This window comes from Apteryx mantelli, chromosome 5 (assembly GCF_036417845.1).
Source record: "Apteryx mantelli isolate bAptMan1 chromosome 5, bAptMan1.hap1, whole genome shotgun sequence".
NCBI classification, from domain to species: Eukaryota; Metazoa; Chordata; class Aves; order Apterygiformes; family Apterygidae; genus Apteryx; species Apteryx mantelli.
In genome coordinates this window covers 74,033,007-74,060,162 of record NC_089982.1, presented here as the reverse complement: position 1 = coordinate 74,060,162, position 27,156 = coordinate 74,033,007, and the positions used below count along the sequence as shown (strand labels likewise).

The following is a 27,156-nucleotide window of genomic DNA, read 5'->3' as shown; positions in this document are numbered from 1 at the left end:
ATGCCCAAAGTTCCTATAAGGAACAGTTAGATAATAGCAAAAGCATAACATGCTGCTTGTTGTTGTTTCATTCATGCAAACTCGGAATACAGCAACTAACAGCAACTAATAAATTTATTGACATCTTTTAGAACATAAATATCAAACATTGACACCTGATACTGTCTTGGAAAATGGAACAAATAAGCTGTATGAAGTAATTAAGGCCAGCTGGGACCTTTAATTCTCATTGATTTTAAAAACAAAAAGTGTCATTCTTCTCAAAAGAGAAGAAACTTTTTGTTATTCTGACTATGAGAATTCTTTTAGCTTCTGTTTGAAACACAACCCTTTGAAATAGGTGAAAGAGATTTGTCTAAACTTTGCTTAATACTTCTCAGCAACGGATGGTCCCTTCTGGTCTTAATAGGTGGTTCTGTGTGTTTTATTATCTTTACTGTTAAAAAACGTGTTCCATTTCAAGTTTGGATTTGGATCACTCCAACTGGCCATCAATAGTTCTCTTTATGGTTTTGCTGCTGGCCTGAAAACTCCCATTATCAAATTTCTACTGCCATGTTGTAGTCCGGTCACCCCAGAGCCTTCTTTCTGATGAACAGTATCAATCAAGCTCCTGGAGTATGCTTGAAGACTGATGCATGTTTCTTATCATGTTTGTGGTTCTTGCTTCAAGCCCACTACCTATTTTCCCATATCCATCTTGTTTCGTAAAACTAAGTATGTACCTAGCATTCCAGAAGCAACAAGACTGAAACCAAATACAAAGATAATACAGCCTATTTTCTCCTTGGTATTGGGCCTGTTTACACAGACAATGCATTAGCCCTTTCAACATAACTTTGAGCAAATTATCACGATAGGCCCCCCTCATATTTAGCTGGATCGAAGTACATTTCTGCTGTATTCACTCTGCCCAGCACAGTGGCCAGAACCGCATCCAGCTCGACAGAAACGTGCAAACTGGGTTTTAGCAAAGGTGCGCTAAAGGCAAGCGTAGGGCGGTGCAGAAGAGGCAGACGGGTTCCAGGCCCGCGAGCGGAGCCCGGGCCTGGCGCTCTCCGCGGATGCTCTGCTCCATCCAACGCCGTAATGAGGCTTTACACGGCATTAGGGTTTGCAGCCGCCTGGCGCGGACAGCAAGCGCTAGTGGTTGAGCTAATCTGACACCTCTGCGTCTAATTCCTGCGCGTAACGACAGCGCAGGACATGAAAATTAAGCAGACGAGCGCCGTCTCGACACCTCCCTCCCGGCGCGCAGGGGCCCGCGGTGACCAAGCTGTCAAGCCAAAGAGCGGGGGCCGCAGCGGGCGAGGGGGCGCGACGCCTGCGCGCACCGCTCACCGCGGCGCTCCGAGCAGCGCAGCGCAGCGCCCGCGCCGGGCGCCCGTGGGGGAGGCGGCCGCGCCGGGCCCCCGCACCTGCCGCGCCGCTCGCAGCCGCGGAGGCGGCGCTGCGCTGCGCTGCGCGGCGGCAGGCGGCGGCGGCAGGCGGCGGCAGGCGGCGGCGGCGGCGGCAGGCGGCGGCGGGCGGGCCCGGCGGCCGGGGGCGGGCCGCCGCTGACAGCTGGGGCGGGAGCCGGGCGGCGGCCGGGGCCGGCACCGAGGTGCAGCCGCCCGGCGGTGCTCGCGGCTCCGTGCGCACCGCGCTGCTGCGCCCGCGGCGGCGGAGCGGGGTAGGGGCCAGGGGAGCCGCCGGGCCCGGCTGCGGCGCGGGTGAGTAGCGGCGCGGAGGCGGCGGCGGCGGCGGCGGCGGCGCGGGGCCGCTGCCGCGCTCGGGGGCTCGGACCGCACGGGGGTGCCGGAGGCGAGAAGTGCAGCCCGGCGTCGGGGGCCGCGGTGCGGCGGGGCCGCTCCCGGCCGCACCTGCCCCGCCCGCCCCCGGCCCCCGCGGCGGCTCGGGCGGGGCCGGGGCTGCCGCCGGGCGGGAGGGGGGCGCCCCGGCCCTCCCCCGCCCCCCGACGGGGCCCCCGCGGCCGCGTCCCGCCGCGCGGTACCGGTGCCGCTGCCCGTGCCGCTCGGGCCGCCGCCCGCCCCCTCCCCTGGGGTTTACCTGGGGTTCAGCTGGCGGGGGAGGAAAGCGGGGCGTTAGAGCTGCTCCCCCGCGCCGAGCCTGCCGACGAGGGGTTTCTCAAGAGGGTTTGCAGGATGAGGCCTTTATTTTCATTTTTATTTTATTTTATTTTATCTTTGTGCGGGGTGCTGGCTGGTTGTTATTTACATAATATCTCTGCTTAAGAGTGACCTCGCCTCCAATTGGAGGCTTCCTTTCCATTTTCTATGGCAACACTACAGAACAAATCACTCCGGGGGTTTGGATGACAGGGATATCTGCATGTAGTTTTTCATGTAATTTTGGTTTATTAGTTGCCCATTAAGGCTGGGTCATCTTAATAACTGGTTGAGATTTTGAGAAAAGTTCTTTACCTCTGCCCTTAAAGCAGCCGTTAGGCCTGTGAGTCACTGCAGATTTGTAGGATCTCTATTTAAAGAGAGGATGGAGCAAACACAGGTTTAACAACACAAGCAAGACCTATTTTTGTTAGGTATTTACCAATTACGAGTCAAATATTACTAGCCTGACTGATGATTTACATGTACCATGCTGTCTGTAACTAAATAAAAAAAAAATCCTAAAAAATGATGTGAGCTTAAACAGATTTTGTTGAAAAATTTTTTTTGAAAGCATAGCTTCATTAGAAGGAAATCATAGTGAGTTTCATAATGGGGAAGAAAATGAGTCCCACTTCATTTAAAGATCCCTTTTGCTCCCTGAGATCCCTGCAATGTACTTAGGACCTATCATTTATACACATTCATGTCTTTTCTTACATGATTGGTTCTCTGTTAGTAAGTGTGATGTGTATATGTATTTATGCAGGAATGGGGTCATGTCATGCTTATTAGGGTCTGACGTGTTTTGTGTGTGTAAGATGCCTATTTCTGTTTCAAGTTCCATATGGCTAGGGGTGAATATGCTTTGTGCTGCTTTTCCAAAGCCTGCTGAAAACAAATGTTTTCTGACTGTAAGATGCACTAATTCATGGTGCACTTAGGCAGGAAGGTTTTATGAAGACTTTTAAATTCTGCTTTTGAGATGGTGCTTTTGTTCTACGTTGAAAATATACATGCCTTACTATTTAATAATGCTAAAATTAACTATGATAATACAGGAGCGTTGGTATAACCTAGGGTTTAGATTGTTTGCTTTTGATCCCTGCTCTTGGTTGCTTGTATTTCTCAGTCTACTGGGCTAATTTTGTTACTTGCACCTAGGGTAATAATATGAGGGATTAGTATGAGGGATTTCTTTTCTTTTCTTTTTTTTTTTTTTTGGATGGCTGCAGGTATTGAGAATGCTAATGTGAAGTTAATACAAATGTTGGAGTTTTAAACAGAAGGGCCAAGAATTTTGGATGCGTAGGACATACTGTTACTTCTTGAAGAGGTGATTCTCCTTAGCAGTGGAGAGACTAGGTGTTTGGAGAAATGCTCTACAACTTTGAGAAGGAGGACAGCCCCTAGGGCTCCTTCGCTGAAGTGTTGGTGCTTAACTCCACCATGTTTTGGGATTTGAGGACCATAAGAGGTCATTGGTATAGAGATTTGCCCAACATGTTCAGGTTTGTCTGCATGCAGGTAAATCTTTTCTTCCTAGAAATGCTCTAATCAATGCCCACAATCCAAGTAAATGTATGTTTCTTTGGTTTCTTAGATTGTTGTTTTGGGAACATAAGAGTAGAAATACCCTCAGGAGGCTGTGGGTTGAACCTGAGGCAGAAATGAGTCTTGAATGGGAACAGATGTGCTTGCTAAAATGTTAATCTTGGCATGCAGTGATAGATTAGAGGTTCCTCATCATGCTTTTCTCATGGAGGTCCATCTTGTTCAATTCCCCCCCCCCCCCTTTTTTTCCCCCTCACTATAGATAGTATATTTGTTTCCCTGCTAATGTGCATTCTGGTTTCTCTCCAGCACTGTCTTTGTTACAGCTTACCCCAGCTCGCCTATCAGTTTCTGCTTTTAAATATTATTTGTCAGCATTTAAATGTTTATGGCTATTTTCAGGTATAGATGTCTTTCTTTTCTGTTCAACGTTTTAAATAGAATATGGTAGGAAAATAGGAGACAGAGGAGTAGGAAGCATATTGAGGAAACAAATGGAACCTGGCCATGTTTCTGGACAGCGTAAGGACAACTGGAGCTGGCATGAATACCTGACAGGGAATAGAATATATTGAAGATGGTGAGGTTGGATTACATAGGAATAGAGATTGCCACCATCTAAGAGGGTATATGGACATGTACCATTAATGACTGTGTGACTACTGATCAGTCTCAATTTATCTATTTAACTTTGTTCAAAGGTTGCTTTGACATTAAGGAAAAACACCGCTAAGTTCTTCCTCATGTTTCTTGTCTGTAATCCTCCTGATTTTTTTTTTCCCTCTCAAATTTCGTTAGCTCTACTCTACTTCATCTTGACGAGCCAATATGCAGCCTTAATTGCAGCTTCGCAAATAGCGTACCAGTATGCACAAATACATTTCAACTCTTTCATTTTTCATTAAAAATCAGTATCAAATTTACAACAGTTGCTGATGTATAATATTTATTTCAATGTTACGCTATGCTATTCAGGAAAATAGCATAGAGTAATTGTCATTGTCTTTGTTTCATAGTTTATTCACATGATACAATAAAACATCTTGGACAACCCATGATCTAAACTTTAGCAGTATAGGAAGAGACGATTTGAATTTTTAATAGGAAAAAGTGTTTTTTCCTTCTTGGGAGGGCTTCCCCCATATGCAAATTTTATGACCAATTTCTTTTTAACTTTTGACAAGATTTTTAAAAATTTTAAAACTTTATCAAGAGCAAACTTCAGTAATATGGAAAATATCTACAGTGATTCAGTAAAAATTGAATGAAAGGATTCATTCTCAGTGTGGCAAAATGGAAACATAGTATTTTGAACTCACTTTTAACTTGCTCTTTTCCAGGGATGCTTGTACATAATGCACACTTTGTACATTATGATTTTCTAGAACATTTTTAGCATATGGAATGCTTTGGCAGGCTTTTCTTTGAGATCTCTAAAGTTTTAAGTTGGTTACTTCCTTACCTGCATTCATCTAGTAAGAAAGATGGTTTAAGAGAAACTTCTGCTAAGTGCTGAAGGGGAAGCTAATGGTATGTGCTGCAATAGGTGAGCTCTTCCCCTTTTTCCTTCGCCTCCACACTATACTCATAGATCTGGTGTTTCTTTCCGCAGCTTTCTTTAAATTTGACTTTTTTTTAAACTATATATACTTTCAAACACATGCAGAAATATAAACAAAGAGCCAAATGTATTTGAGAAGCTCCCACCTGCAAATAAATTTGACATGTTATTTTAAATTAGTCTAGGAGTAGACAAGGTCTTGATATAATGAAGAACAGAGTGTCAAAGGTTATTTTTCCTGTCTTATTTTTGTTGTTGCTTTTAGGCACAAAAACTTGTAGTCCCTGTGCATCTTGTTAACAGTTCACAATGCCTCCAAAATTGTAAAAGTGACTGGTAAAGAAGGAGTATATTGTATGTTAATAAAGGGAAAGGTACAGAGCTATTGGCAATTTCTAATGTATCTTTCTATCCTATGATTTTGAGAGATGCATCTAATATACATATATAGCGATATTTGCTTTTTTATGTGTGTATATACATATATACACACATAGTTGTTCTAATGATCTGCTAGTAACATGATGAATGCCCTACTGAATTGAAACTAGTTTCTAGAGGTGAAAGTCTGAAAGTTGAGCAAAAATCACTTACATAATCAGATATTGTAGAAATGGTGAATAAACATTATATATTGATATCAATTATCTTTTTTCCTCAAAGATCACAGTCCACAAGGGTTTATTTTACTTTGTTTTTATTTTTAGTGGAAGATGGTTGAGGAGCATGCATTTTCTTCTTTTGTTTTTTTTTTGATGATGGCAAAAAGCTTTCATGTTAATATTGTTTGATTTCTTTTTTGAAGGTGTTTTTAAAAAGCCCATGTATTCATTCTGTGGACTGATGCTCTGTAATCAGTGCAAAATTAAAATGGGAGCTATCTATACAATCAACTCAAAATATATTTCTTTGTGTATTGCTTACTAGTTCCCTACATAATCCTGAACATAGCCATGACCATCGGAGAATCAAGATGTCTCTCATGACTCTTGACATTATTCTTTGAGGTTTTCTGCTCTGTTTTTTCTTGTTTTCAGTCTACCTTAAAAGTATTTTGCCTATTCTTTGCACACTACCTTGAAAGTAAGGAAAATGTGAACTATTTCAGAAAGTACATGTTTTTTCATATTTCTCAGTGCCATTTTACCTTAACTGTAGTCTTGGATAAATGACAGTTGTCCTCCATCTCATTTGTCTGTGACAAGGCGTTGGGTACTGAACTTTTTTAGTTGTCCTTACAGTATCTGTTACCTTTTCATTCAGTACGGAAGTGTCATTAGTGTCACACTGCTGTGTTTTGCAGTTTCACTTTTGGTTTAGTACTCACGTTAAGCATGTGCTGCAGCAAAAATGCATGGTTTCCCAGGAATACCCTCAATAAATGGTGTCTCTTTTGTTAGAGTCAGTGCAGGTGCTTGCCTTCATGCAGGGCACTGTCTGCTTGTCTGGTTGCTTTGACTTCATTGTGCAGGTGAGGAGATGCTTTCTTTTTTTTAACTCATGAGTATAGTGTACTCAAGTTTAATCCTAGTGTTTTGTTTTCTATTCATTTTAAGACAAAGTGAGCCAGGTGGCATGTTGGTATAATTGAAACTGAAGTATTTTAAAAACTATTATTGTAATTATTATAATTATTATTTGTATGCAGTGCAGTCATCTTTGGGTTCTTCCACAGTTGCCTCATTTCTTTTCTTTCGTGATCAGAATGAAGAATACTTTATCTTCTAGACCTATTTTCACAAGACTTTCCAAAATGTCAGTGATCATGAGGCTGAGGATTTATTTTGTTTTTCTGTTTTTTTTTAATTTATTTTTTATCTTGACTTCTATTGCCAGTACCCAGCAAATGATAACTGCTTATTTACTGCACCGTAAAGCTTCTGTTAATGCTAAGAAAATATTGACAAATACTTTTGCATCTCTTCTCCCTAGGCTGCCTTTGAACTGCTGGGCAAAGGTACAAGCCGTCTTGTTCCACTGCCAGTTCTCTGAACAAGCTTGATCTCCATCTTAGAAATACTTGTGGCAATTTGATGCACTTGTAGCCTGAGTCTAATCAGGCCACATTTCTGGGGCGCAGGTTTGACTTTGGGAGACAGTGATTCCATTCCCGTTTGAGTCTCCGAGCTGTGATGAGCGCTGCGATTTTGGAGCACTTCCTGCTTTTTGTCCTTTCTGCCCTATCTGGGTGTAAACTCGCTGCAGTCCCTATCAGGATGGAGGGAGTGGGCTGTGACATGTTGCCACTCTGAACTGTTTGCTTAGAAATGGGAGGTGGGACTCCAAGAATATACCTATTTTTTCCTTCTAGAGGTGGAAAGCACCACTTTTGCAGTATTTTCGGATTCTTTTGATCTAATTTGGGTCATATCTTGGCCTTTCCCTTAGAACAGATCCTGTCTTAATCTTTCATTACTATTAGTGTGAAACTGGTTAGGTAAAGGCTTTATTATAAGTGTACTCTTGTTGATTTAGTGTGGCAGATCTTTATTTCTTAAAGAAGACTCCAGCCATTTTTCCTGCCCTCATCTCTTTATTTCCCAAACCAGAAGAATGATGTGTAAATGCTTTCCTCTCCGAGCTTCCCCTGTTGTCGTTTTGTGAGGTTTGCTCACTTCAAGGAAGATCAGAGTGGAAAGCTAATTGCACTGTGGTAACACAAAATAATTCAGTTGACCAACGATGGACTTTTCTCCCCAAGGCAGCTGCCTTCAGCTTCTCCGTGCAGCGTAGCCCTTCTGGAAGCTAATCATCCTATTAGCTTTTGCATGTGGCTTTGGCTCCTACCCTGTAGCATAGAAAGGGGGGGGAGGTTGCCAGGTCCCAGACATCTTATGTCTCTTTTGGCAATTTGGAGTCTCTTCATAAAGTGGGAAGCTCTTACTGAAAACTTTAATTACATTTGCTGTAGCCTGGCTTCCTGCAGAAATGAGACTTGAATGATTCTACTGTCTCTGTCCCTTATGACTAATTCTTGAATTTGTTGGCCAATTTCAACTTCACTTGTTAAGAAGGGTTGAAGTCTCAAAGATAATGTTTCTGCTGCAGAATTCAAGATGTCTGTGCTGGACTGGGATGGTTAGATAAGTCTCTTCTTTGTTTTTGTTTGTTTTTGTATTCTTTTTCCCCCCAAAGCAGTCTCACTTTTGAATGGCATTAACGGCTATTCTCTGCAATGAGTTTCCTTGAAGAGTGAATATTTTTGAAAAGGTATTATTAATTTTTTCTAATACTTCATTATGTCCCAACTTTAATGTTTTCTGGTTTGTTTGTTTGTTTTTAATGAATTGCCATCATCTGTTACCATGTCTCAAGATGTGCTGGGTTCTGCATTCTAGGAACCAGGAGGTCGGGGCTATTACTACCTGTTGCAGTAAAATCCTAAGATTTCCTGTGCTCAGCTGTATGGTATTTGCAGCCAAACTTGCCTTCTTGTTAATAGAACAATTTCTATTTATCTGTCTTTTTAGTGGATTTTTTTTTTGCTGTTGTCTGTTGTGGCAGAAGACCTGAAATGTTTTGTTTTTTTTTTCTTTCACTATTAGACATTCCTGTCTTTTCAACTTTGCCTTTCCTAGATGGCTTCATGGTTATTACCGCATCACAGGGAGGAAGGATGACTACAGCCATGGTTAGGTACATCTGAGCTAGATAATTAGATTGCTATTAGTAATCTAGCTATCGGGTAACAAAGCAGTGGTTCTAAGGTGAGGAACAACAACTATAAATGCAGAGAGTTTTTTTGTGTGTGTGTATGTATGTGCAGTCAGAAAGTACTTCATAAATTAACATACCAATAAACAGATATTTGGAGACAGTAGCAGGATACAAATAATTTGATAATAATGCCAGATTATGCCTTAAGAGGGGATGTGTTGAAGGTGTGTCTGCTTTAAGGTTTAATTAGAGTACTTAATGCATATATTGCCAGGGAACTGAGCAAGGTTTATCCTTAAAAGACAGCAAAAGCAGCATAGGATTCTAGTTATTTGCTTTTTCTAACTTAGAAAATAGTTTTAGATCACTCAAGGCTGATGACTCTCTAAGAAGAGGTGTCCCAATTTCACTGTAAGGGAATAATAAATTTTGTGCTTTTATTACAGATCTAGATCTGTAAATCTAAAATCCTGTTCAATGTCAGTAAAGCACAGAGCCTTAAATACCACTTTTGTCAAGAAAAATAATACCCTAAGGTTGTCTTGCTTTATAAGGTCTGGAGTTAGTCAGCTGCAGTACGTTTTTATAACTTCAGTGCAGAAGAAGAACAAATACAATTTGTACTATTTTTTATTTATTTAAAGGCATTTTGTGCTCTTGCTTGTGTGTAACAATCATAGATGATGCAGTAATGATAAAGAGATTATGGTCTGCTGCTTTTTATGCACTGGAATGATGGGATAAGTCATGAATTAAGCTGAACTGTTGTGATGGAAAGCAAGTCCAAAAGCCTCTTCTATCCTATTTTCTAGTTTTGCTTGCACGGGAAAAAAATTCAATCAAAGTCCAGTACTAAAGACCTAGAATTCAAGTTGCTAATATGTCCCTGAATTAAAAAAAGGTTCTATGGAAGTGTTTTGATGAAGTCTTGCATATTCAAAGTTTCTATACTTATCTGAGAAAAAGAAAGTCTAAATAATACCATCTCTTTCTCCCTCAAGCATATTGGAAACTCTGGCGATCTAAGGTTTTCATGACATTTTTAACTACGTCATAATTGTTTGTAATTAATTAGCGCTAGTATTTCATCTTAAAACTTTCAACCTGTCCTCCCCCAGTATTAATTACTGGTGTTCTGTTGACAAAATATTTCATCATATTCCCTTCTGTAGAAGGAGCAAAATCGGCAAAATATAGTATAGGTTTGTTCTTTTGTGTGTGGTATATCTAGCCTTTTTTGCATCTCATCAAAAATGCATTAGTGGTCCAGCTGTCCCACTCAGCTGTAACTGGCACATGGAGTCAGGGAGCTGGGTAAAATCCCTTGATCCTGCACTGCAAGGCAGTAATTGCCAGCTTCTTCCTGGGAAGTGGGACCAAATGCATGAACCTATTGCAGCACGAAATTTAGATCTGCAGAGTAACTGTCCTGCTCTAGTTATTCCAGATTTCAGATACCCTGGATAACCCAAAGGGTTATGTGTATACTGGTCTCAAGGAAATTATTTTCTTTGGCATATAAATATGCTGGGAGAAGGGAAAAATTAAGAGGTGATTTATTCTGAATCGGCTGTAGAAAAATAACTTCTCTTGATCATTTTTCTTGCATAAATAAGTCTGAAGAAGCTCTGCGGAAAGCAGGTAAGTCCATGAATGTGAGAGAAATGCAGAAGGAGATGATGGGGTTAAAAGACTGCGCTGCAGAGAAAATAGGAAAGAGTGGGTGTCCATGTAGGCAGCTTTGTTGAAGGCAAAATGGTACATGTTCTTATTCTGCTGTGCACTTTTCCATGATGGAGGAATGACTGTTCTGCACAGTTTAAGCCCTGCATTCTGTTTTCCTCTATAACAGTTTTTTACACTGGGAGAGTATCATTAATCAATAATTTGATCTGTTTTTTAGTAATGAAACTATACAATGTGAAACTGATTTTTTGAAAGTTTTAGAATTACACAAACCATTTTTCTTTTTTTCCTGACTTATATGCATGAGATGCACCCTGCAGATAATATAATATGTTGTCATGGGTTCTCTCTTGCAAGAGTTGTGGCTTTTTAAATAGCAAAATAAGGACCCTCTTGGTACTGACTGGTTTAATTGTGATCTTGGTTACAGTCTGTGTAATACGGACCCATCATCTTTACATCCATCAGTTTTATCATGTGCATTCTGGATTTGCACTGCATGTAAATAAGCTCTTGTCTAGACAGAGAAGTTGACTGCGGTGGTACTTACAGTCATCACGAGTGTGACTGACAGTCTTGCTCCTGTGCACAGGAACAGCTACTACAGCTCTGAGGGTTTCCATACGAAAAATAGCCTTCTTTGATCTGCAATGAAGTCTTCATGTGGACAAGATCTAAATATCAGAATTGTTTCCAGCATTTATCATGGCTTATGCCGGAAATAGTTTCTGACTGATGAAACCTGCCCCGCAAAGAGGGCCTGTAAGTGGGTGCTTGTGGATGTTATTAAGATTTTTAACAGGCAAATGTGACCCTGGGGCTGCAGTCCAAAGCTTAAGAGATTGAAGCAGTGCACAGCTCTTCCTCCTGGTGTAAAATTAATGCAGTATTTTAGTGAATTAGCATGTGAACAACTTCTAATGAGGTGGCTGGGTTGTAGTTCCTAGACCCGTTAAACCTGCCTGTGAGCATCCGCGTCCCAGTGCGCCGTGTGATCGGTGCCTGTGCAGCTAGGCCTTCACTGGAGGTGCTCAGTTTTGTGGTCAGTTTGCAGTGAGTTCAAGAGCCGAGTCTTTCTAATCTGCACTGCTCTAGAACTTATTTCTCAATGTTTTGTGGATAAACTTGTACGTCCTGGGTTTGTCTCTGGGTTTCTCTGAAGTGGTGTTCCTAATCCACTGATGCGTTTTACTTCCAGCTGCACACGCTCTCTGCTCTAGCCTCCTCTGTTTGGAGGCAGACTCTGGACCTGGTATGGCTGGAGGAAGTTTGCCAGGAGGTGCGTGATGCGTGTAGAAGGCCCTGGTGACGCACAGCAGAGCCGCATTAGTTTCCGCATCTCACAGGTGTTAAAAGGTCATGGGGGGAACTTCTGTATGCTGACATGGCAGAGCAGAGTCACTGACTACGTGACGATTGCTGCAGGTTCTCTGTAGATAGACTGGCGCTTTGGGTACAGGACAGGCAGCGCGTACTCGATATATCACTTTATCTATGCTGGGTGACAAGAAATGGCTGTGCACTTGAAGCAGAAGAATTCTTATGGTGTACGCATGGAAAGTTTTCCTCAGTGCGGCAGTGCTGGGATATGCCAATGAGATGGCTCTGGCAGTGGCCAGTGACTACGGTCACGTGAGCACTGGCTTATCGGGTCTGTGCGCCGCCAGTTCGGTACCGGCAGACCAGGGCTCCTTGGTGCAAGGCTACAATCAGTTGTGGTTACTGCACCGATGAAAAAAAGTAGACTTTGAGACTGGGGTCTTCCTGAATGACACTCTGTCAGAAACGTGCGTATTCCTATAGTTTACCTGTTACAAGGGAGCACATTGGCAGCAAAAAGTAATGATGATCTGTTTTGGAGGTCTCAGCTGACCACAGAGTCTTCTTCAAGAATATCAGTGTGGAAATCCTGATAAGATGTTGTGTATTGGGTGCTGAGGTCTTTCTTACCTGTTACCTTACCTTTTCTTACCTTTCTTACCTTAGGATGTACCTTACTCCAAATAACACCAGATTGCCTTTTTTCATATTTTGAGACCTTTCTCGTTCATTTTTGCTGCAACTTGTGGAACTGTGCTTGGCCCCAAGATGTTTGGTGGAAACACTATGTGGCATGTGCATTTGGCTGGCTGAAGATGCTGCATATAAAAACCACTGGAGTGTGATCATGTCCGTTGCTGTCCTCATTGCAGCTTGCTACACACAGCAAACGTACCGCTCCAGAAGAAAATTCTCACATTTTTTTTTCCTTTGTACAAGCCACTGTTGCAGTGATGATAAAGATTTCAGCTTCGATACGTGAAGTTCGGGGTGGGGGGATTGCCTTCTAAACCCCCTGAAGCAAACTGCGGGCCTGTTTGCAGTATGGGCCTTAACTTGATACCAGCTTAGAGATCTGCTGGTTTGCTGTTAGAGGAAGGCAGGCTATGACTTTTCCAGGATAGCACATACACTTCTATTGCCTGCATATTAAAAAACATATCAAGAGCAGAGAGATGCTGGTAACCTATGTGCTGAAATTCCTAGAGATGCCTTTAGTGACTATTAATAATTTCCCCTATACGGAAAACTATCAAGTAGTGCCTGATCTCTTTTTTCCCTCTTTTTTGTCAGGTGAATATTTTCAGTATGCTCAACTGAGATGATATGGCTCCTTGACAGCAAAAGTGATTCCCTTGGAGCAGGGCCCTGCAGTAACTCTAGTTGCACCCACTCACAGTGCTGGCTGCAGGAACTGGGGTTTGGTCCTGCTCCTCTGCTCTCCTTGCCGGTGAGGTCTCTTCTAGGGCCATTTCTGTCCCTTCAGAATCCATTCTAAAACTTAGAGCCAGGATCATTCTGCCATGGCAATATCTAGAGTTGTTTAACCGAGATGAGCAGGGTGTTGGAGAAATGGTGCAGGCTGTGTGGGCTTCTGAAGCCCAAGAAGAACATGGGGAATGAGCTAGAGGAAATACAGGCTTATAGAGCTGTAGAAGGCATCGAAGGACTACCAGCACTTGGTTCTGTTGCCTTGGCTTCAAACTGGATTGGGTAGTATCTATATAGATGCTAAAATGAAGGTTTAACCTATAACCCCATCTGGGCTAGCAAGCTTAGGTTTAAAGACAGCTCTAGGTCTGAGATTTTTTTCTGAAAGCCATTAGTAATATTTGTGCGAATAAACAGCTAAGAATAAGCTTGCAGTGTAAGGAGTATTGCTCTCAATGGGACTGTCAGGTTAAAATAATGTTTTGTATTTAACAATTTACAGTTTCAAGCAAAAGAATTAAAAATCAAAGCTTCCTTACTTAAATTGTTTGTTTAATTTTTGGAATTCTTTCTCAGGGTTTGTAATGTAGCAAATGCTGTGGTGTTTGCGTTCAAAGAAATGTAAACAATTAATGTTTTCCATTTCAAGAACAGAAAATTTTGATAGCATTTCTAATAATGTTGGGCTGCGTGGGGGCCTTTACCCTCAAGGTGCGGCCAGACTTCTACGCTTGCATGATTTTGCATTGGGTTTGCCTGTGGTGAAGCTATGCAATATGTTACAGGATTGATGCATGCATCACTGCAATTAAAAAAACAGTCTGCCCACTGGATCAGAATTTGGCTCTGCTTCTGTTCCTGAGTCTATGTGAGGGGAATAATAGTCTCTGAACAGAGATTTATTTCATTCTTTAATGCCAGAGGAGTCTGATCTGTGTGTTTGGAGTACTCCGTGGAAGTGTGTCAAGGCGACAAAGATGCCCTTCCGTTCCTGATAATGCAGAAAGCCCAGCTCCCCAAACTGGGGCTTGTTTAGTTACCCTTCTGCCTGTCTGCACGGCAGTGAAAAAAGCGTTCTTTGTCACCGTTCTCCATGAGATACCGAGCAGCAGGAAAATGCTGTGTTTGCAATGTACATCTGTATGTAAGTTGGGATTCTTAGCTTTGCATTTTATATCCGATACTGCTAAAACTCTTCTGCTTTTGATGAGTAGAATTTATTCAGATGTTTCCTATCTCCATACAGTAATCTGCATTTTATTTTTTACTCAGTTGCTTTAGTAACTCCTCCTCCTCTTCTTCCTCCATAGCATGATTTCTCAATCATTTCAGTTTTCTTTCTCCTTATTCATGAAGCACATAAGCCTTCTGGTTAACTTGTATTTAAGCCTTTTCTGATATCTGTTGCTTGCCCGGTTTCCTTTTTACATAATGGACACTATGGCTTTTTCCGTTGAGATTATCTGTCTCTGTAGGATGGAGAATACAGAGAATATGTGCAGACTGAAATGTATCTACATTTTTGTAATATACTTTTATTAATATTCGTAAGATTTTAGTGCATTTTATCGATAATGTACTTTAAGACTTTATATTATGCAATTTTAATGATAAATGTTCATATCAGATTCTACCTGTGTGAAGCCAAAGAAACCTATTTTTTAATAAGTTTTAACTGCTGCTGAACACTGGATTTTGTCTTTCTGAATTCAATATTGCCATTCTACTTGAAGGTCATGTGGTGTTGGATGACTTTAAATTTACAGAGAATGTACAATTTTTTTTATAGAACTTTTCTGAATTGCTTTTACACTAAGAAAAGTGACCTTTAAAGCAATCTACCATGTTTTGTTTTCTTTCTTGTTAATAACAAGATACAGATATTTCTGATTTTTTTGCTTTTAGATACATTCTTAGCATCAGGGCTCACTTCTCTCTCATTTCATTTTATTTGATTTTGAGTGAGTGTAAGCCTTTTACATTTCTAATTCAAAATGTGTTATAAATCATTTGGACTTTCCTCCTCTGTCTTTCACCTTGTTGTACAATATATGATATACACAAAGCCTTAAGTGAACAGTTCTTGCTGGAGGATTTGGCCCTTATCACGTAATTGATTTTAATGCAACTCAACCTGAGAGAGAGAGGGAGACCTGAGTTCTGTCCCATACTCAGCCATTAGAATCAATGTTTCCTGTGTACTAACAACCTAATACCGAAATTACTGATAGAGATGATCTTAACATTTTTTTTTTTGACACATTCGATCACTGTCCTATTTAACTAGTATTTTTTCTGTCTTTAATTTGGATGATTGAAAGTAAGACGTGAATTGTTGAAAATGGAGGGCAACAAAAGTGCATTAGAATTCATCTTCCTTTAGTTTTTAATGTTGCTTTTCCACTTTCCTCTAGAGCAGCTTTCCATGTTTCAGAACGTAGTGGTTTTATCAAAATCAGTATTCAAAGGAAGCTTGCACATCAGACTGGTTATATAACGAGAGGCGTTTATATTGCATTCTGATGGTGTAGAAGCAGTGCCTTAATTGTTAGATTAGATGGTGGAAAAGATCATGGGATTCACCCTCTTCCCATAAGATTTTTATTCTTTTTTTTTTCTTTTGCTAAGAAGAGGCCATTATTTGTTTTGTTTTCTTGTCACCATGCTTTCTGATTAAAATACTAAGGTAAATTAAATGTAAACAGTTGTCCTTTAAGACACTTCTTTGTTTTCTTTGTGGAGAGTTAAATTAGTGGAAGAACTTACCACTGAACTATAGCCTTAGCTTTGCAGGGAAATAATTACTGTTCGAAGCCAAGATGGTGTGTTTATGGTCGATTGGCTGAGTTTGGCTTTTGGATGCCGTGTCCCTGCTTCCTCCTCTTACAGCTGATGTTCTCTGATTCTTGAAATCTGTTGGCCTGATACAGCAACAGAGACAGACATCCAAGTGCCTGGGAGGAAATGTGCTGATTTGAAATTGCAGCACTCTGAACTGCATTTTTAGTGCTTTTGTGCATATACAGTATTAGTAGACGCAGTATAGAGAAAACATCTGCTGATACTGAAAATCCAGACTACTGTTACCCGTATCACTTTTGCATTGTGATCAGTGATCAAGTGTATCAAAAGAAATGCTGATTGAAACTATTTTAAAACTAGCAACCCTTTAAATATAGCCAAATGCAGAAACAACAGGTACTAAATTGTATGATACAATGACAAGTCACAGTGGCAAATTCTTAATCTTTTTGTTCTGTTCGTAGCTGGGTCTCTTATGATTCCTACCCTTATTTCTTACGTTGCAGTTTTACATTTCATCTCAAACAGTACTGTCATTGCATTTTGCAAGGTGTTCACTGCAGATGTCCTGGGTCAAAAACGCATCCTGAAGAGCTTCATCCTTTTCCCTGCTCCGTTTTACCACCTGTCATCTTAACGTGCTGCTTTTTATGTACACCTTTTGTCGCTGCAGCCATCTCCTAGCGTGAAGGAGCGAACTGAACTCCTTTCAGAATTTCATTAATGCTGCTTCTGATCAGACGCTGCTGAATGACCGCTGCTTACCCTGGCCCTCGCGGATCCTCGAGCGCTGTACACGTCGGCGGGACGGGTGCCTGGGCGCGGGGCTCTGGAGAGGGCAAGCACGGCTCTCGGCGGAGGCTTTCTCTAAAAACGAAGACTTAGCTAAGATGAAAGAAAATTCTCTGTAGATTTTCAAGCAAAAAGAGGCCACTATGATAACAGCTCACTAAAAGTATAACTTGAGACCCAAAGCATCTTCCAATGATTTCTGCATGCAGTCCATTATCTTGCAGGTAAAGGTATCTGCTGTCAGTGTGAAGACTCCAGTGTTCAAAGAATCTACAGGTTTTTTTATTTACCTAATTCCACTGAATAATTATTCCCCTGCCTCAGGAGTCTCTTCTCAATAACACTGTGACTAGCTGTATAGGAAATTTAATGCAAATAAAAACAAACCTTTTGCATTATAAATATGATACAATTGGGCAGATTTTTTTTTAGGTTACTGATTTTATTGATGGTCAAAATGTTTAACAAGAGTGTTCTTTGTACTGTGCAGCAATTTTAACAATGAAATTGTACTCTCATCACTGTGTAGACATAGAAAAGCAAGGAAATTGCTGGCAGGCATATCTGGGTTAGGCTGCAGTAACTCATTAGAAGCTTCTAAAGCAGGATTACATAAACGGGACCTTATCTTGTCAGGTTCAATATCATTCTGCAGTTTAATCTAATATATGGTTACCATAAAGTCACCCTATAGTGACTGTTAGCAGTGGTCTGATTTGTTCATCTTTTCAGTGCTATTATTAAAAACAAAACAACAAAGAAAACATAAAATGCATGGGTGAATCTTTCATGACATTCATTCAGAGTTTCCTGCTGTTTTTGTTGGCTTTTATTTTTTTATTTTTTAGAATCAAATTATTAACTAACTAGTCAGATTGGAATAAACGTTATATGTGTATGGTGTGTGTGTGTGTGTGTGTATATGTATATACACACACACATATATTTTTCCTTTAAGCAAATTAAAAAAAAATAACTCTTTGTATTTTAGGCTATAGTCTTGAAGAGTACAGGAAGAGAAGTATAGATAAGACTAGCTATACAAGTCTGTCGATTAAAATATGATTTTTGCATCATACCTTAATAACAAAGAAAAAAAAGGAAATGCATTCAAGATGAAGGAATTTATAAATTCCTTTGGCCTGTTTTTGAAAGCTGCTAGATTCCCATTAAAATTATGAAGTCAGTCATGGACTTCTAGAAGCAGTATTCCCTAGGTAAGATGTTGAATGTTGTTTTGTTTTATGCTACTACCCTATAAATATGTAACTACTTTTATTGTTATTTATAAGCACCATTTTCTAGGCACATTATTCATCAGCTTTGCTTGCCATTCAGAAGTTAAACAAAAAACCCCAGCCCTTTTCCTAATGCAGGAGACTGACGCAAGAGTTGCAGCAAGTAGTTCAGGTAGGTTTTAAACAGGTTTATTTATAGATAAATATATACATATATATATATATTTTTTTCTTCCCCTAGTGCCTCACCTTGACCTGTAGCCAAAGCTGATGAAATTTTTCATATAATGGCCACATGCGTAATTGTATGTGTGCATATATGTGGACCTGTGTACATTACTGATTATACACAGCAGTCAGGTAAATTCAGAGGACCAGAGGCCAGTGCCTTGACTAAGCTTTCTCCTCTTGAGAAGCGCGGTGCTGTGGCCAGCGTACTCCTGCGCAGCGAGCCGACGGCGCAGAGCACAGCGGCGCGGGAGCAGCGGGGCGAGCTGGCCACGTCTCGCCAGGCCGACGTCTTCCCCTTCTTTCTGTTGTGCCGCAGCTCGCGTGCGCTTAGCGTAGCCTTGCTTTCCGTCTGCGGACGCGTGGGGACGCAACGCCGGAGGTCCAGCTGTGTTCAGTTTCCGCTGTGAAGTCAGTGCCGCGAGGGGCTGTTAGAGGTGCACGTCCCATCTGGAGCGGAGCGCGCTTTGCCGTGAATAGCACCATCGATACTCATAATGCCTGGCCAAATTTTTTTTCAGATAAGCGTGCGCAAGTCTGATAAGATGGTGCCATTGTCCACCAAGCACAGTCAAGTTATAACTTCAAGTTGCAGTAATCAGCTTGTTTTTATAGAAACCTGTGAGTAGCTGGGAATCTCAGGGCCTCTATTACTGCATTGCACACAGTAAGTTTGCTGCTGTTTTCATAGGTAGATTGATTCTGAACAGAGAACACAGTCTCTGCACCAAGCTTATGAGGACATAAAAAATAATCAGCTTCACACTCTTGAATTTACTAATGAAAAGGAAATTATTTATTGACCTTAAATCTTAATGTTTTAGAGACTAGGAGCTGAGGAAATCCCATTTGGTATATGCAGAGCAAAACCAGTTCTTGCTGGATTAGAAATACCCGTTGTTTTACGACAGTCTTTCTAGAGACAAAAGTAAAGTTGTTCTTAAGTTATACATTAGAAATGTAAAAAGAAGAAGAAAAAAGACATGCAGGTCCCTAAGCAAGGGCTCAGTTCCTGAAAATTTAAATAAAATGACTAAAAGCCAAAACTAAGACTGAATAAGACCTGCTTCTTTATAGAAAATAAGTTACTTCATTCCAGTTGAGGTTTTGTAAATGTTTTTTAACATATAATTGCTAGTTTGGCTCTTGAATTGGCAAGTTTTTAGCTTTCCTGAGCCTATCAATGAATGGCATGATTTATACCATGTGGCTGTATATTAGCTTAAACATAGTTTGTAAGTTGATCAGTGTTGTGTTTCTTTTTTTTTTTCTTTTTATTCCGCTCCACCCTGCCATTATTGTGGTTGACTTTGCATATCACTTTTTTTTTTTTTTTTCACTATTGAATGTATGTAAAACAGCATGATGTAAATGGGATGGAATATATATATATGTATACACACACACGAAATATGCATATGAATTATATGTATATACATATGAATATATGTATAATATATAGAATATATGTATAACACATGATATGTATGTATGAAATATACTCCAGAGAACATATTTTCTCCTAATATTTAAGATATTTAATTATAAATATGTATTATAAATATTTGTTAACAGTACAGTAAGCATTTTTTCTGTTTCTAAAAATCAAATCCTGCCTCTTGTAACTTAAATTCTTTTAGGCAGTATTCTATAGGCACTTGATTTCAGCTGATAATTTTGATACCACATTAATGGTTCTTCAGTTACTGTCTCTGTTATAAGCATCATAGACCTGCACAAGTCAAGTGGGACAAGCTTTCAAGTGATAAAAGTTTTCATGATACTAAAGGGTTTATGTGACAGAGGGAAGCTGAGATCCCTTATTAAAAAAAATATATATTTTTGTTAAATAATGGTGATATTTTAGCACTTGAAACCAAGTACACCTTGCTTTTAAGGTGTTTTCAGGAGAGCTTTCCTAAAGGTAGCATCCAAGATCAGAATTAGAGAAAATGTTTATTTTAAAACTTCCAGGGAAAAATGCAGACTTGATAATTGCAATGCATTCTATTTCCGTTCACTTTAAACTTTTTCTAAACTTTACCTGTACAGAAGAAGCAAAATGAACCTGTAAAGTGGAAAGATTTTCTTTTTGAAATTAAGAAAAACACTTTTTTTTTTTCAAACACCTTTCCTTAATTTTTCTTTTTTTAATTATATTGGCAGGCAAAACAGCATCATTGTGGAAGTACTTTTGAAAAATCACTTACTTCCCTAATGAACTAGCCAGTTTTGAAAAATATTGGCTTTTCTTTGCTTTGTCTCAATAAAACAAAGATCTTATTTGGTTGGTTCCGTCTGAAAATACAGCTAATACTTCCTTTGCTTCCTCTAATTAAAGTTCTTTGGAACAGGGACTGTCCTGTACTACTCATTCTAGCTTTGTTGTCACGGCAATAAGTGTGATAATGTATCCAGTATGTTCTAGCATGTGTTAGAAGCATTGTAGACAGGCAGCATATGCCTTAACAAGATGTGGCTTTGCTAGTTTGAGTCTGTCTGTTCTTGAGCTCTTTATCTGTTTTAGCTTAGGCGATCTTAAAGACAGTTTTTTTTCACCTGGGCTAGACTCTTACTGTATTCCAACAGTTTAGTATTTATCCCTAGATAAAAGCCAGCACGTTTATATGAAGAGCAGTTCAATTTTCAGCTAGGTTCTCTAAGCATTATTGAAATTCCAAATAATAATAGTGATTGCTATTAACAAACTTCTTTGTCCAAGGTAACTTTGTAATTGTTTGCTTTTCAGATTATATAGTTATTGATACTCCCTGAAATGCATTTGGGTTTATGTTTAATACTTTAATAGATTTTCTAGAAATAAGTACTTTAAGACTGTAGTAACAGTTATTTTTGCACAGATTTTAATCTTAGGAGTGCGTGAATGGGCTCAAATTGTCCTCTATCGTCTGTAAGGAAGTCCACTTCTTGCTTGCTAATGGCATTTTACAAGTGTCACTGTAAAAATAACTTCTATCAAAAGTCACTTTATCTGTCTTATACTTTAAATTATTTGTAGTGCAAGACTTGCCAGAAATGTGATGCGGTGCTTAGTAATAGGAATATAAAGTCACAAACTTCATATTTAAGTTAAGAAATGTGAGGAGGAGCTGTAAGGGAGTGCTTCATGCATCCAGCAATGACAGGGCAGCAGCTGTGTTTCTGTCTGGAATTTCTGTGGCGGCTGAATACACAGATGTAATGTATGGAATTGCTATTGCGTGCGCTAGGTGGTTAATAAATGCATCAGATTTACTGTTCATGTGCAGTAACTTCAGTGTTGTTAGAAGTCTTGGCTGCTTTCTGTGCATCGTGTATGTATAGTGGGTGTGTCCAGTTTTTTTTTGTTTGGTTGGTTTTTGGGATATTCTCGGCAAGTATACAAATTCTTGCTTAGGTAAAACCCAGGTTAATGGTGCCTTGCATCGTGTTTTATATCTCCAGTTCTGTATGGTCCTTGCTGTGAGACAGCCCTTCTCTTAGGCTTCACACAGACTGTTCATGTAGGTGTTTTGCTCTTGATGCTAATTCCACAATTATAATTCTGATGGTGATCACAACTATAATTATGATGGATTGGAGGAAGCACTGGCAAACCTGATGACAGCACTTTTTTTAGTGTGAAATCAGTTTTATTTATCTATTTATTTATTTATCCCTCTCTCAAGATCATCTAAGTTTAAGTAGCACCTGCATACAACGGTTTGTCTAAGTTTTTGCTAAGAAGGCTACCCAGAAGATCTCAAAGGTATCGTTGCATTTTAATTTCCGAAGTCTGGTTGTGTTTTTAATGTAACTGTTTTCCTGGGTCAATATACATCCAGCAGTAGGCATGATTGCATCATGGCCTGAATATCGATTTCTCCTGCTTCCTGCGCCTCCTAACTGACACCAAACAGGCTACTCTCGTTTTGAAGGCTCCCAGATCACAGTTACTATTTCAGTCCGGAGGATGAGAAGTGGTTCGTATCGGTACGGGATTCTGCAGTCTTAATGTGGTGCTTGGGAGACAGCATCTGTGTATTTTGGGCATAGTTGTTATCCAAACTGATATTTGATTTAGCAGAGTCATACAGGAATAACTGAAAGAAATTAAATTGCAGTTACAATGGAAATGGAAAGAACAAGCTATGCTAAAATAGAACCAGTCTTTTCTGCTCTACCTACCTTCCAGTCTTTTTTTGTAAAATAACTAAATAACTAAGTAAGTCTTTTTTATAAGGAAGTGGTCATATTCAATGAGATTAAAGAGTTTTGTTTGTATACACCTAAGGATGACAGTAAATTAGATCCACTTTAACCAGCAGGGCAATAGAGGCTGTGTGCATGTGTGTGCATGTGTGTCGCAGTCGCTTGGCAGTACTGATTTATCTGGGCTAGCATCAGCAGCTGATTGCATTTTTGTTGAATTAAGCAGAGCAAATGATAGGAATGATAGCCTGGTGCTGTAACTTCAAAACAGCTGAACCTGAAGGCTTACACTTTGTGATTTTAAACAAAGTTATAATTTTCACTTTATAATTTTGCCTTCTCCTAACCTTGCACACAGCCTCATGTTACTGTCTGGAGCCCTGCTACTGGCATATAATTTGGCTTTGCTTTTTGTTTACTAAGCTGTTTTTTACTGTGAAATATTAGCTTAATTGTGAAGACTGAGGTGTTTTTGCTACCTGGCAGAGTTTGCATCTGACATCTAGCTCTCTCAGCTTTATGGCTATAAATGTTGCTTGCTTCAGAATAAAACTTCGGAAACTGCTTACGGCAGAGTAAGTGAAAGTGGAGAGATGTTTGTAATAGTCCTTTACCTTTGAATGGTTCTAATTTAAGGAGATACGCTTAGTAAAGAATATTGTATAGAAGCAATATTTCTTTGATTAAGAATATGTTAAACTTCCCAGTAAGAATACCAAGATAAACATTCACTTTTTAGGAACAACTACTGCATTATTTTCATAACAAGCTCTTGCTCGAAAAAGAGGACTGGCATTTTTCCTGGTAGCTCCCAGCAAGAGTCAAATCTACAAAAGCCTGATTCACAAGAAATTTTACTTTGTATATGACCATATATGCACTATTATAAGGCATATTTTTTGTAAGTAAAACAATTTCTTCTTCCTACAGAGTACTAAAAATTTGCTCATAAACTATATTAAATATCTCATATATTCAAATACCAACTTCTGTTTCTGTCCCAAGTTATTTAATGGCAGCTTCCTGTTTGTTAGTTGTTCACAAAAAAAGGAAACTATCTCATAGTAAAGCTCTCATTAAAATCTTCTTTAGTTTTTCTTTTTTGAAAGATATTAAATCAATCAAGTTTATTTATTTATTTTTAAGGGCTATAACAGAGACAGACCTTGTCCCTGGTCTATCTTACTTAGCCCTAACATCTGTCAATTTCTGTCTTTATTTTATCATATCTTTTTTTAAATATCCCTTTAGTTTTCTATTATTCTGTAAAAGATCTTTCAGATATTGGAAAATCCAACACTATATGCTTTTATATACTGTCTAGTGTTCAGGCAAGTTAGATTGTTCCTCTTCCTTTAATCTCTTGTATTTCCAGGAATCTCTGCAACAATTCTAATAATGGGCTAAAAGACCGACAGCAGTGAGAATTCTTGCTTTAAATGGCTTTAAAGACCCATTATTTACTGAATGCACACATTTACTGCAAATATAAAGGGAGAAGCATGCAGAGGTTAGTAGTGTTTTGAAATGGAGTAGGTTAAATGGGCTTAATTCCTTTCTTTGAATAAAAATGATGAAAAGAAAATACTACGAAATTTTAGCCAGAAACCATTTATAAAACCAAAACAATTTCATTAACAGTCCTTGGGTCTGTCTGCAGCAAGTCACAAAGTACAGCTTGTTGGATTTCTCTTCTTTTTTAGAGCTATGTCTAATTTTGTATAGCCAATTAGATCAGTGTGTGTATTTAATTTATAGACAGCTGAAGAAATGACCAACTGTGTGTTTTTAAATTTAAAAAAGCAAGTGAGCTGCAGGACACTAAAATCTCGTTAGCTGTTTACTAGGCAGAAGCGGATGAAAGAGCCGCAAGTGGGTTAGCGTGCTGTTTCGGCCATAATTTCACGAAAATTTTTGAAGCTCGTGCTGCCATGGAAAGAGATGTTCCCAAGCTCCTTCCGTGTCCAGCTGCTTTTTTCCTCTGCCAGCCTCTGCTTTGTGCTGGCACAAGCAGTTCTCCGACGGAGATGAATTGGCTCAGGGAAGTGATCAAGGTTAAAGATATCAAGAAGGGAAAATAGCTTACCATTAACTTGGATTGCTTCCCCTTTTGGTCTACCACCGCTGTGCTGGCGCGAGGTAGTGACTTTTGCAGGTTTATACTGGCTTATAGCGTTCATGAAACCCTGGCCTTCGTTGCAGTGTGCTGCAGGGAGAGGATGAGTGCTCTCGTTCGCTGTGTGTCCTTCCGGGGATTGTCTCTAGTATCACCGAACAGAAACTTCTCCCAGGATGATATTTTCTTCAGTTCTCAAAACGTCTGCTTAGCGACTTCCAGGCTTACAGTCTGGGAGCGCCCGAGTTCCTAAGTGCAAGTTTCCTGTGCATCTGTAGCTCAGCTTTTGCATTTTTCCGGGTTCATCCAGGTTTTTCATTGCTAAGCCAGTTGCCGTGTATCTGTGTTTAACCTCACCTGTGTCCCCAAAAGGGACCAAGTCAGTAGGTGTGCGTGCTAACATGCTGATCAGCTGGGTGCCTTAAAAATGTAGTTAATGGAGTTTTTGTTCAGAAATATAATCAGAGGAAGAGCTAGGGTCCTTTTCTGTCGATGTAGAAGTCTTGTGTTTTTATTAGGATTGCTTCCGATTCAAATACTATGGGATGCCAGTTTTCTGTTGAAACTAGGTCACTTTGTTTAAAATAATTAAAGATGTATTAGTCCTTAGGGAAGGACCTAGATCTCCAGGCTAATGTTTGGGGCGTTCAGTGGGAAATACTGAGTCACGAATGTTCTGGGCAAGTATCACCAGCGTTATGCTTGTGTGAAGGGCTGTTATGACACACTCTTCCAGCTGCATCTTAAAAATAAAATGCTTGCTTCATTTTTGAAGAAATCAGACTCAAAGGAGGGTTTAGGGCTGTGTTAAGATACCCATCTTAGGAAATCTTAATGTTAGAGATGCGTCTTATTGCCCAGACGAGTTGAATAGTTGCTCATCATGTTTTCTTCTGAGTATTGTATAGTGAGGTGCTTAAACTTTCCCATTTGTTGTAGTGAGAGCTTAAGGGCCTAATACAAGGCCATATATTCTGCTCCCCCTTGGTCAGCATCAGAGCTGTGCAGTTTGTGGTGCTGCAATTGCCAAGTCCCTCTGTGGATCTAGCCCCAAATCCTTAACTGAAAATAGTGTAACACAATAGCCATTAGCACATGGTGCAGTTCCTTGCATTTTAACGCGCTAGTCTCAAATATTCAGAATAACCTTGAAACTTAGTAGCCATATCTCCTTTCTTCCTTCTCGGTGGCAGCTTCTGGGCAGAGTTGGAAATGCTTCTTATTTCCTCTCTGAAAGTAGCTTAAATGACAGTGACTTGAGTGCTGGGAATACTGATGACCTAAGCTGTTCATTCACTGCTAGCTGATTTTAATGCCCTGGGCAACTGGATTAGCAGAGTCACAATTACAGCAAAACAGCATGAATAATATCAAAGAACAGTGAGATATTTAATGGCAGCCTCTTCATGAAGTGTGCCTAATTCATTCACTAATGCCTTGTTCCAAAGGAAGTGTTTCAGATCAACCATATTTAAAAAGACAGTCTGCTAAATGACAACGTTTGGTGATGGCTCTTGGCTACAGCAAAAAATGACTTGATATTGGCTTGGATCAGGTTAAAATATCCTGAGGGTAAAGCAAAACCAACAAAATGAACGTACAATGAACTGTAGCATCTTCATATGGTAAAAATAAGACCCAGTTAAGCCCAAATGTTGGATAGCTCGCTCCTATGGGAGTGAACTCACTATGACTATTTTAGGTAAATAGTTTATGGATCCTGATAGTAAAATGTCTTTGCTAAGGACTGCAGCTTCTGAAGTTGTATAACTTGGAGCCACAGCAAGTAAAATAAAGCAGTGTAACTAATGCTGGCCATCGTTGAGAGATGTCACTGATGGCATCATGTATTGTAAAGTTTTCTTATTACCCTGAGTAGTGAAGCAATTAATTTTGGGTTTTTTTTTTGCTTGTTTGTTTTGTACCTCATTTCAAATGAATGCAGTATCGAATATTATCGATGTGTACACGGGACAAAATCTATTTTAGGATTGTTTTGGAGGGCTTTTTTTCTCATTAAACTTTGCCCTGTGTTGTAAGCAGGATCGGTATAAATGGATTCCTAAATAACCGTTCTTGTAGAATAAGTGCATTGCTATTGTACTTCTTAGTTTGAACTTAAAAAATATTTCTCTTTTGTGTCATCAAACATTGAATCATTTGGCATAATGTCACTGTCTTACTGTGATTTAAGTAATATAAAATTAAATTGCATTATTTAGTGACTTTTATGAGAATAGCTCTCCTCCTTCCCCCTCCTGGATAAATCTTGCAGCAGCCTCATAGTGTGCAGGCGGCAGATAGAAGTGATGCTGTGGTGTGGTTCTCCTCTAGTCTGGTGCAGGCAACAGAGCCTCTCAAGGATATATTTGAAAGCAAAGGCAAAAATTGCGAGTAAACGCATGCAGTTGGGAGCGCCCCACGAAATCGGGGCATCCCTCATAAACTAACACTTCTAGTTACCCAAGGCTC

General features: G+C 39.9%; 1 protein-coding gene across 1 annotated transcript in view; it reads left to right on the top strand.

Annotated features, from left to right (window-relative positions):
- Window positions 1–1,678: 1,678 nt before the first annotated feature.
- LOC106498670 (janus kinase and microtubule-interacting protein 1) overlaps window positions 1,679–27,156 on the top strand; it is a 128,090-nt gene continuing 102,612 nt past the window's right edge. Inside the window, exon 1 of the mRNA XM_067298245.1 lies at window positions 1,679–1,712. The gene's annotated coding sequence lies outside the window, so the exon portion shown is untranslated. The remainder of the gene's footprint in view (window positions 1,713–27,156) is intronic.